This window comes from Microtus oregoni, unplaced genomic scaffold (assembly GCF_018167655.1).
Source record: "Microtus oregoni isolate MIOR12 unplaced genomic scaffold, Mior012 000032F_ref0000030, whole genome shotgun sequence".
Lineage (NCBI taxonomy): Eukaryota > Metazoa > Chordata > Mammalia > Rodentia > Cricetidae > Microtus > Microtus oregoni.
The window spans coordinates 22201003-22210192 of NW_024543091.1; the positions used below are offsets into that span (position 1 = coordinate 22201003).

Here is a 9190-nt window from a genome sequence, read left to right on the forward strand (position 1 = left end):
TCTGCGGACAGCGCGGCCTGGGCGGGGCTTCCAGACCGCCGGAGCTGGGCTGTAGCTCGCTTGGGGCGCTAAGGGGCGCATCTTCCCCGCCTCTGGACCACGGAGCCCAATTTCTAATGAAGCTGAGTCTTGTTCAGTTCTGGACCTTCCCTCCTTCTCTTACCCCATTCTCTGTTTACTTTCCCCCATCTGCCTCTACCTCGCGGTCTCTGTAGACCCCTCCTGGCCAGTCTCGGACTCTTTCTGTCATAGCTTTTTTTCCTTCAGAATTCTCAAGCACATCCTCTGCGCAAAAGACAGAATGCTCTTCCTACTCTTAAGAGCAGTAATTCCGGGTGGGTGGTGGGACACACCTTTAATTCCAGCACTCGGGAGCCAGAGACAGGAGGATCTCTGTGAGTTCGAGACTAGCCAGCCTGGTCTACAGAGCAAGTTCCAGGACAGGCTCCCAAACTACAGAGAAACCCTGTCTTGAAAAGCAAAAACAAACAAACAAACCAACAAAAGTTGTAATTCCCGGCTGAGTGCTCAGACTAAGCACCTGGCTGACCTGAGCCTATTCTGCATTGAGGTCTTAGTTCCCCTCAGAACATACATAGCCCATGGTATTTCCCTACCCCTGAGACAGCCGGAGGCGTGGCTCGGTTAGTTATTACTTCTGAGTGTCTAAGGCGTGCTGAGGGGTTTGCATTTCAGCTTCCTTTTAAGGTTTCATGGGCCCCTGCCTGCTCCTCTGTCCCCCGGATGTCCCCAGCATAATATGTGACTCAGGAAGATCCTTAGGGGATTGGAGGTTGAGGTGGGCAAAAGGTGACTTGCTGGGACCCAGGGAGTGCCAGTTAGTGGTTGGTAGTGGATGCTAGCAGGCCCCTGGTAGTTCTGGTTCAAAGAGCAATGCTTCACAAGACTAGTGACAAGTGAGAACACAGAACTCCCAGAAGGCCTTAGGCATAGGACCTTTTCTTTTCGCTTGTGGTTGCAAGTGGGCTAAGGGAGGAAAACTCTTAGAACTGACTTGACACAACTTGTCCTGTGGGAGAGAGTGTGGGTCTAGTTGCTTGTTGTTCTTTCCTGCTTCCTCTCTTCTATTAGAGGTGGCAGACAAAGCCACATCAGACTCTGGGAATATCTTCACCAGTATCAAGGCACACAGCCTGCAGACTTAGCTCCCATTTGCTTAAGAACACCTTTCCGCAACCTCGCTGGTCTCAACCTAAGACTGTGTTCTGTTTGAGCAGGCACGGGGCTCTAGGTAAGTAAGCTTGATTATCTAGCCCTATTTTTTTTCAATCTCCTCCTTTCAGGAAGGATCTGGCCAAGACTGTGCAGGCAGCGGAGTTATCTGTCTAGATGCCCCAGTGTGTTGATGATTCAGCCATGGGTTGCTGTTCTAGGCCAGCTGAGCTACATGGTCTTGTTTATTACCTTAAAGTCTAAACTTAAGTTTATCTGTTTGCTCGTTGCCAATCATCTGATGGGTGGTAAGATTTTTGCCCTAGTTCTGCTGAACAACTGGCCTTTCAGAGACTTAGAAAAGAAAAGATCAGTTTATTAAAATTGATGATAAAGACAGAACTATCTCAAGGTGGTGGTGGCACACACTTTTAATCCCAGCACTCTGGAGGAAGAGGAAGGGGACTCTGAGTTAGAGGCCAGCCTGGTCTACAGAGTTCCAGGACAGGCTCCAAAGCTATAGAGAAACCCTGTCTCGAAAAACAAAAAGCAAACAAACAAAACAGAACTATCAAGAGGAGACCGGGTAACTTAGGACAACCATTACATGTTTTAGAGATTTTTTTTTCCTTTTTAGTGGAGATCCATTGAAAACCAGAAGGTTTTTCGGCGAATATAAAATCAGAGAACACTGGGGAAAGGGTCAGAGTGAGTCAAAGGAGACTTCCAAGCTTTAACCGACTGATAAGTCTCTTTTTCCCGTCTGAAAGGCCCCCTGTCTTTATATGTTCCCACACACACTTTAAAGGAAACCAGTAAGTACCACCCCCTTTGTGATTCTCATCCCCTTATTTCCTGATTTGAAACAGTAAACTTCTGTGACCCAGGCTTTGAAAGGTGGAGTGGTTGGGTCATGATGTGATAAAATGAAAGTGTCAGATCTTGAGCTATTCTCAGGGACTAGGTTTTGGGGCTCACAGGGAGTTCTAGATACCCAGTTTTCTAGGGGCACTTGTTGAAAATGTAGCTTCCTGCACCCTGTGAACTGGACTGGAATTTCAGGGTTTGTTCACTAAGTTCTTAGGTTTTTCTTCTACAGAGAGAAGGGTAAGTAGCAAGTACAGAAAAAGTGGAAAGAAAGGGAGGGGCTCACTTCCCCTTTCCATTCTTCCCTACTCTCTTGCACGTGTGCTAACCCTTTACCTTCCTTCCTGCTGCCTCCAACCTGGCCCCAACCCACTTTTAAGTCTTGTCCAAGCTCCACGCTTGCCCTCTATCCAGTTTTTCGTCCCACTGTTCCCCCAAAGTAGAAGTCTAGTGAAATATGAGATATGGCCTTTCTCAAAAAAAAAAAAAAAAAAAAAAAAACCACACAACACCTCTTCCAGAAGTCTGGAGGCAGAGATGTTGCTCAGCTGGTAGAGGACTTGCTTAGTTTAGTATGCACAAAGTCCTGGGTTCGATGCCAGCCGTCCTGCATCAGCAAGGCTCACTGGAACTTTCCTGCAATCCCAGCACTCAAGAACTGAAGGCCAGAGGTTCAGAAATTCAACTACATATGAACTTGTTAACTTCAAGGCCAGTCTGGTCTACATGAAACCTCATCTTTAAAAAAAAAAAATCCAGCACGGTGCTGCATACACCTTCAATCTCAGCACGTGGGAGATGAACATAAAGATCTCTGGTTTCCAGAAAAATCTACTCTACATGTTGAGTTCAGGCTGGCCAGGGATACATAATGAGACTCCCCCCCCCAAAAAAAGACAAGAACCACACAAAGATGGAGGAATGGCATAATAAATCCCTCTTCACCCAATTTCTACTCTTGATCTTCACTCATTTACATCTCAACCTACCTCTTCCCAATATAATATTTTGGTAGAGATAACATAACATTTTGTCTAGAAACATTTTGGTATCTATCTCTAAAACATAAGGAATTTTTTTTATCGTGTGTGATCGTGTGTGTGTGTGTGTGTGTGTGTGTGTGCACACGCGCGCTGTATGCATGTTCTTATGAGTGCATGTGGAACTGAGGCTCCAGGGTGATGTCAGGAATTTTCCTCAGTTGCTCTCCACCTTATTCTACTTGAGGCATGGTCTCTCAATCAAGTACAGGTCTCACCATTTGGCTAGTCTGCTAGGCAACTTGCTCAGTGTATCCCATTTTGATTTTACAGAAGAAAGAAGAGGCTGCAGAGACCAGCAGAGGGCGTCAGATCCCCGGGTACTGGAGTTAAAGATGTTTGTGAGCTGCCACGTGGATGTTCAGAACCAATTCTGTCTTCTGGAAGACCAGCCAGTATTCTTAACCACTGAGCCATCTCTCCAGATCCCCCTGAATAAGAACTTAAAAAAAAAAAACATAATTATACTGCTACAATCAAATTTAAAATGACAATAAATCTCTAATATCCTTAAATCAGCTTTCAAACATCCAGTAATCTGAAGCATTACACTTTTTTGTTGTTTTTTGAGACAGGGTTTCTCTGTGTAGCCCTAGCTGTCCTGGAACTAGCTCTTGTAGACCAGGCTGACCTCAAACTCACAGAGATCCTCTTGCCTTTGTCTCCTGAGTGCTGGGATTAAAAGTGTGCACCACCATTGCCCAGCAACATTTTACTTTTCGTTTTTGTTTTGATTTGTTTCTTTGGATCATGATTAGTACCTAAACACTGAAGTCTTTGTGTGCATGAGGCATGCACATGTGTGAGGGCACGCACGGGTGAAGGTTAGAGGTTGACACAGGATGGCTTCCTCAGTTGCCCTCTGAGATACTGTCATTCCAAAGTCTGGCTGACTAATGCGCTCCCAGAAGACATTTACCTGTTGCTGTCTCTCTGGTTCTGGGGTTATAGGCTTGCATTATCACATAGTATTTTTATATTGTGGCTGGGGATCCAAATCTGGGGCCTCATGCTTGTGGAGCAAGCACCTCACAGCCAGATCTACCCAGCCCCCAAACACTGAAACTGTTGCTCTGCCTCTGGAAACTCTAACTCTAGGTCTCCCCCTCTGTGTCTCTTCTCTTTTCACGAAGAAACTATGGCCTCTTTCTTTTAATTGCCCTCAAATCCTCTTCCAGTCTTTTTCCGAGCATTTGAGAAAGTGACAAAGCTTCTCTCTATTCTAAAGTCACAGCAAGATTCACCAAACAAAGAAAAGCTTTCATATGTTTTCTATCCCAATGAACTTCTTTGCTTTGCAAACAGGAGCTTGCCTTATCCACCACTGGATGCTCACCCCGCCTCTGCCCCCCAGTCTCATGTGATGCTGGAAAGAAGACAGGCAGAAAGTAGAGGGGTCTTTTGCGGGCAAAGTCAGAGGGAAAAGCAGAGAAAAATGAATGGGTACCACATTTCTGTAAGAAAAAGAACTGAATTTCTTTCCCTGGGACATTCTTTTTTGAAAAGTGTCTTAAAGTCTGCATTTTTAAAGACCCTTGTGATCTTGTCTCTTACCCACCTAGTCAGTCTGGCTACTCAGTCCTGTAAAACCTCGATAGCGTCTTTAAGAGAACAAGTACATAAAGCAAAATAAAAGACTGCACAGATGACCCGGTGGTTATAACCAGAGCACTGGCTACTCTTCCAGAGGACCTGGCTTCAAGTCCCAGCACCCACATCAGACAGCTCACAATCTCCTGTAAATTCAGCTCCAGGGAATTTGGATCCCTTCTGGCCTCCATCAGCACCAGCCCACAGGTGACATACACTCACGCATACACATGATTACAAACAAAAGAAGTCTTTAAATTTTTTTAAAGCAAAATAAACAAAACCCTTAAAGATTTCTTTTTTGTCAGCAATATTCTTTAATATGCAAACTTCTCAATCTTTTAGTCTCGTTTTTTTTTAACCAAAAGTATCTTTCATAGGTTTAATTTATTTAAAAAAAATTCTATAAAAAGAAAGACAAAAACTCTTAGCATTCTGGAGTCTGTACATTTGCCCTTTTTTCTCGGTTCTTTAGAGAGCACAATGCTGCTAGGCAGGCTTTGCTCTTCCTCTTCTGTCTTGCTCGTTTTCCCGGGTGCTTATTTGCCCCTCTCTTGCCAGGCTTCCTGGGGCGCTTGCCATGAGCCACTTTGGCTAGGAAGCTGGAGGCATCATCATAGCTCTCTTTCTTCTTTCCACCAAAACCAAACTTCTGGTTTTTGTATCGTTGTTTGGCATTGGGCCCTTTACTCATCTTCTGGCTCTTCGTTCTGGCTTTTGCACCGCATTCAACAGGCTTCTGATTCCCCTCAAGGGAATCCAGCTTATCAGAGAAGTCTTTCAGGTATTTCTTGATGGCATTCATCATATGTGCTTTCTCCCACTATCTCTTCTGGAGGACCTCAGTCTGCACCTTTTTTCCCGTATTTCCTAAGCGCTCGAAGTTGTGTGGCCTTTTCAGATTTCTCCATGACAGCCTGTTTAGTCTGCAGCTACTGTCGAATCTTGTGCATCTGCTGATCTGACCTGGCCATTTCTGCAAAATAATTAATAATCGGTGGGTCATTTGGTGGGGACTTGGAGCTAATGAAGTTGGGGTGATACTGCCAGCACTGCAGCTTGGGCCCACTGGTAGAGGACATGAGAGGAAGGAATCTCTTTCTGGGGGTTTTCTTCTCCCCTGAATGTTCTGTGTCATATAAGTAACACTTTAAGATAGAAGAAGTTCCAGCGGAAACAAAAACTCACTTCATCAATTAATTGTATTCTCTTCTCCGTCTCTGCAGGCCAGAGGGAACTCCGAAGAGAGGAAAAGTGGAGGCCGCCTTCCTTCCCGAGGCACAGGCATTCAGTGTTACTGCAGGACACAGAGATCTGCCTGGCTCTTCTGACGGCGGTGGTGCCACCTCAGGGTTTGGCAGAGGTAGCCGTTTCCCTTTCACACTTCTGGGCTACTTAGGGTGACATGGGACAGAGGTGAGGCGGGGAGGGATTACCTGCTATTTCGGATTACAGCAGAAGCTACTCATGGATGTGCAGAAAATGGGGAAAGTAGACAGTAACTACTAGGCAGAGTCAGCTGGAACATGGCTGCAGGCTCAGGACCTCACTGTTTTACCCGAGTTCCATTGTGATTGGCTCTGAGTGGTCACCTAGAGGTGCAAGAGGCTCAGGAAGCCAACATCTTAGGTACCTTGTGATGTTCAGGCATGATCCCCCGAGGATTTCCTTTTGGCTTAATAAAATACATTCCGCTTGCAAAATGCTTTCAAGTTTGCAAAGTACTTTTGCTCCAGTCCCTCCGTTCCAACTCTGGTTTTCACACTCTCCCCCATAGGTAGGGCGGGTGTTAATGTCTCCACCTGTCTCCACACTTAGATTATGCTTCGACTCACAGACTGGAGCCTGGTGCTGAAGTCTTCTGATCTCTTAAGCCCCAGGCACTTTCCCTTGGTTTCCTCAGAGGACTTTCTGCTTCTATCCATGTTTTTCCTCCCACCTAAGGATGGAAGCCCTAAATGGCGTCGAATTCCCATAGCTTTAGTAGTAAGTTTGAGACATTCCCTTACTGCCTCTTGCGGGGGGGCGGGGTCCCATGAAGAGTCTACTCTGTGTCCCTGGTAAAAGGTCTACCCTCTCAGGCTTCTTCTGAGGCGCTGGGACCCAGAACTTGTTCAATGCCCCATAAGCTTCTTAGAGGAGCCTGGTATTAGCCAGGATTGGATATTCTTCCCCTGACATGCCCTTCATACTCGACCCTAAGGAGCTGGGGGTAGGAGAATGGGGTGTTCCCCATGGTCCAGCTTCACACCCACTCTTTGAGACCCTGGATTCTGACAAGTTTCCAGAACTTGGAAGGCGCAGATGTCGAAGTCTGAAGGTAAACGGTGTGCTTAGGAAGAGGGCAGCCGGTGTGCCTGCCAGCTCAGTTCTCCTCCTCATGCACAGGGGAAGGAGAGGGGCCCTCCAGACTTTCTGTAGGAAGGGGCTGGCTGCATCGTGCTGAGTTCAAGGCCAGGGGCAGGGTGCTGGAGGGAGGCAGGGAAAGGCCAGGGGAACCAGGACAAAGGAGGAAGCTCATTTATTCTCACCACTCCGGTGGTTCTGCTTTTATATCGTAGGCCGGCACCTTGGCACTTCCAGTTAGTGTTGTTTACAAAACTGCTGGGTGATACACTGCAGGTTCATGTCTGGGCCCCTTGGAGTGGTGTGAAACTACGTGAATCACACCTCTTCTCCTCTCGGGGGACCTCCCAGGGGTAGCGCTAGAGGACAGATCCTATGTGTTACTCAGACCACATCGAACGTATTACTACCTTTCACAAATCCAGGCATTTCTAGTAATTGTTGTACAGTACAGTTGGACACAGGTTAGAGTTTTAATGGGTTTTTGCTGGGTTTGGGTCTCAAGACCCTTTATAAAATAAGGTTTCCATGAGGGTCTTTCCCCCTGTAGCCTCGTATAAAGCTCATAGACTTTGTGTGTTTGACCTCTCAGAATTCCTGTAACCTCAATGTCATTACTATGTATATGGGCAATATTCTTACAATTAAATTAAATTAAATTTAAGTGTGCTTAAATATAGTTCAGTTGGTAGAGTGCTTGCCTAGCACACATGAAGCTCTGGCTCCATTCCCCCAAATCACACAAATTTGACATGATGGCATAGGCCTATAGTCTCATAGAGATGAAGGCAGAAGGAAAAGTTCAAGGTCATCTTTCCCTAAATATTGTGTTCAAAGCCAGTATGGGCTACATTAAATCCTTCTCAAAAAATTACACTTAAATCAGAGGTGGTGGCACACGTATTTAATCCCAGCACTTGGGAGGCAGAGGAAGGTGGATCTCTAGGAGTTCAAGGCCAGCCTGGTTTACAGATGGAGTTCTCAGACAGCCAGAGCTACACAGAGAAACCCTACCTTGAAAAACAAAACAAAGTAAACAAACAAAAATTATGTTTAAAATGTTACAGCATACACATGGTAAAAGACAAACTAGTTGAAAGTATAGTGAAAATTAAGTTTCCCTTTGACCATGGTCCCATTTCCCTTCTGCAGATGTCCTTCCAGAACTCATATACATAGGACCTGACCGACACATATCCATGTCACAGCTAAGACACTAAGGTCACTTACCCAGGATGACACGGCTGGCAGGCAGCAGAGTTGAGAGTCCCGGCCTTTGGCTCCATTTCTCATTTTCCTTCTACCATCCCACATCGTTCTGTAAGAAGCCCCAAGACTTTTAAGCTTTGTCCTCTCTGGATGAGGCAGTAGAAGCGTTTTAAGAGTCCCAAACAAGGGGTTAGAGATAGGAGTACTACTGACTGCTCTCCCAGAGAACCTGAGTTCAATTCCCGGCACCCACATGGCAGCTCACAACTGTCTGTGACTCCAGTTCCAGGAGATCTGGCATCTTCACACTGATATACATGAAGGCAAAACACCAGTACACATAGAATAAAAATAAGTAAATTATATAAAGAAAAGAGTCCCAAACAAACCTCAACCCCCAACAGTGAAAACCAGCAGCATGAGCACACAGAGCTGTACCTGACTTACTGTCCGCGGTGATGCCATTCACTGCTTTCTCTTGCTATCTGTATGTTAAAGTCATGCCTGCCTAGCTCCTTCTCCCCTTGGAGAAGCGGAGGTCTGTGGCTGGGGCCCCAGTTATGGATGTCTGAGTTTGGCTTGGCCCTGAGGAGGTGCAGGGAGTGCAAAAAAGATATGGGAGAATCTAAAAGCCCACCTGAGCTCAGGCAGAAGCCTGGACGGCTGGCATGTCCCCAGCGTGAGAATACTCTCTGGCATTGCACCTGGAATGGAGGGCAGGGATGCTTCGCTCCTGCAGAACAAGAGCTCCCACCACAAGGCTCTCTGTGGGATGCTTTGTGTCCCTGGGACACTTTTCTAGGTGAGAGAGTTCTAGATCCCAGCAGAAGGCAAATAATTTCTCTTGTTCTAGGTTTGTGGATACCTCCTGGCTGGGTTTCATGGCGAAATTCTTTTCTGATTATCAACATGGATCCAAGAGCAGCCTCTGTCTCTCTCTGGACAGAATGAAAGGCCAACTGTAA

At 46.2% G+C, this 9190-nt stretch overlaps 1 pseudogene; it reads right to left on the reverse strand.

The window, feature by feature from the left end:
* Positions 1–5097: 5097 nt before the first annotated feature.
* Positions 5098–9108, reverse strand: LOC121465973 (annotated as a pseudogene).
* Between the last annotated feature and the right edge of the window lie 82 nt (positions 9109–9190).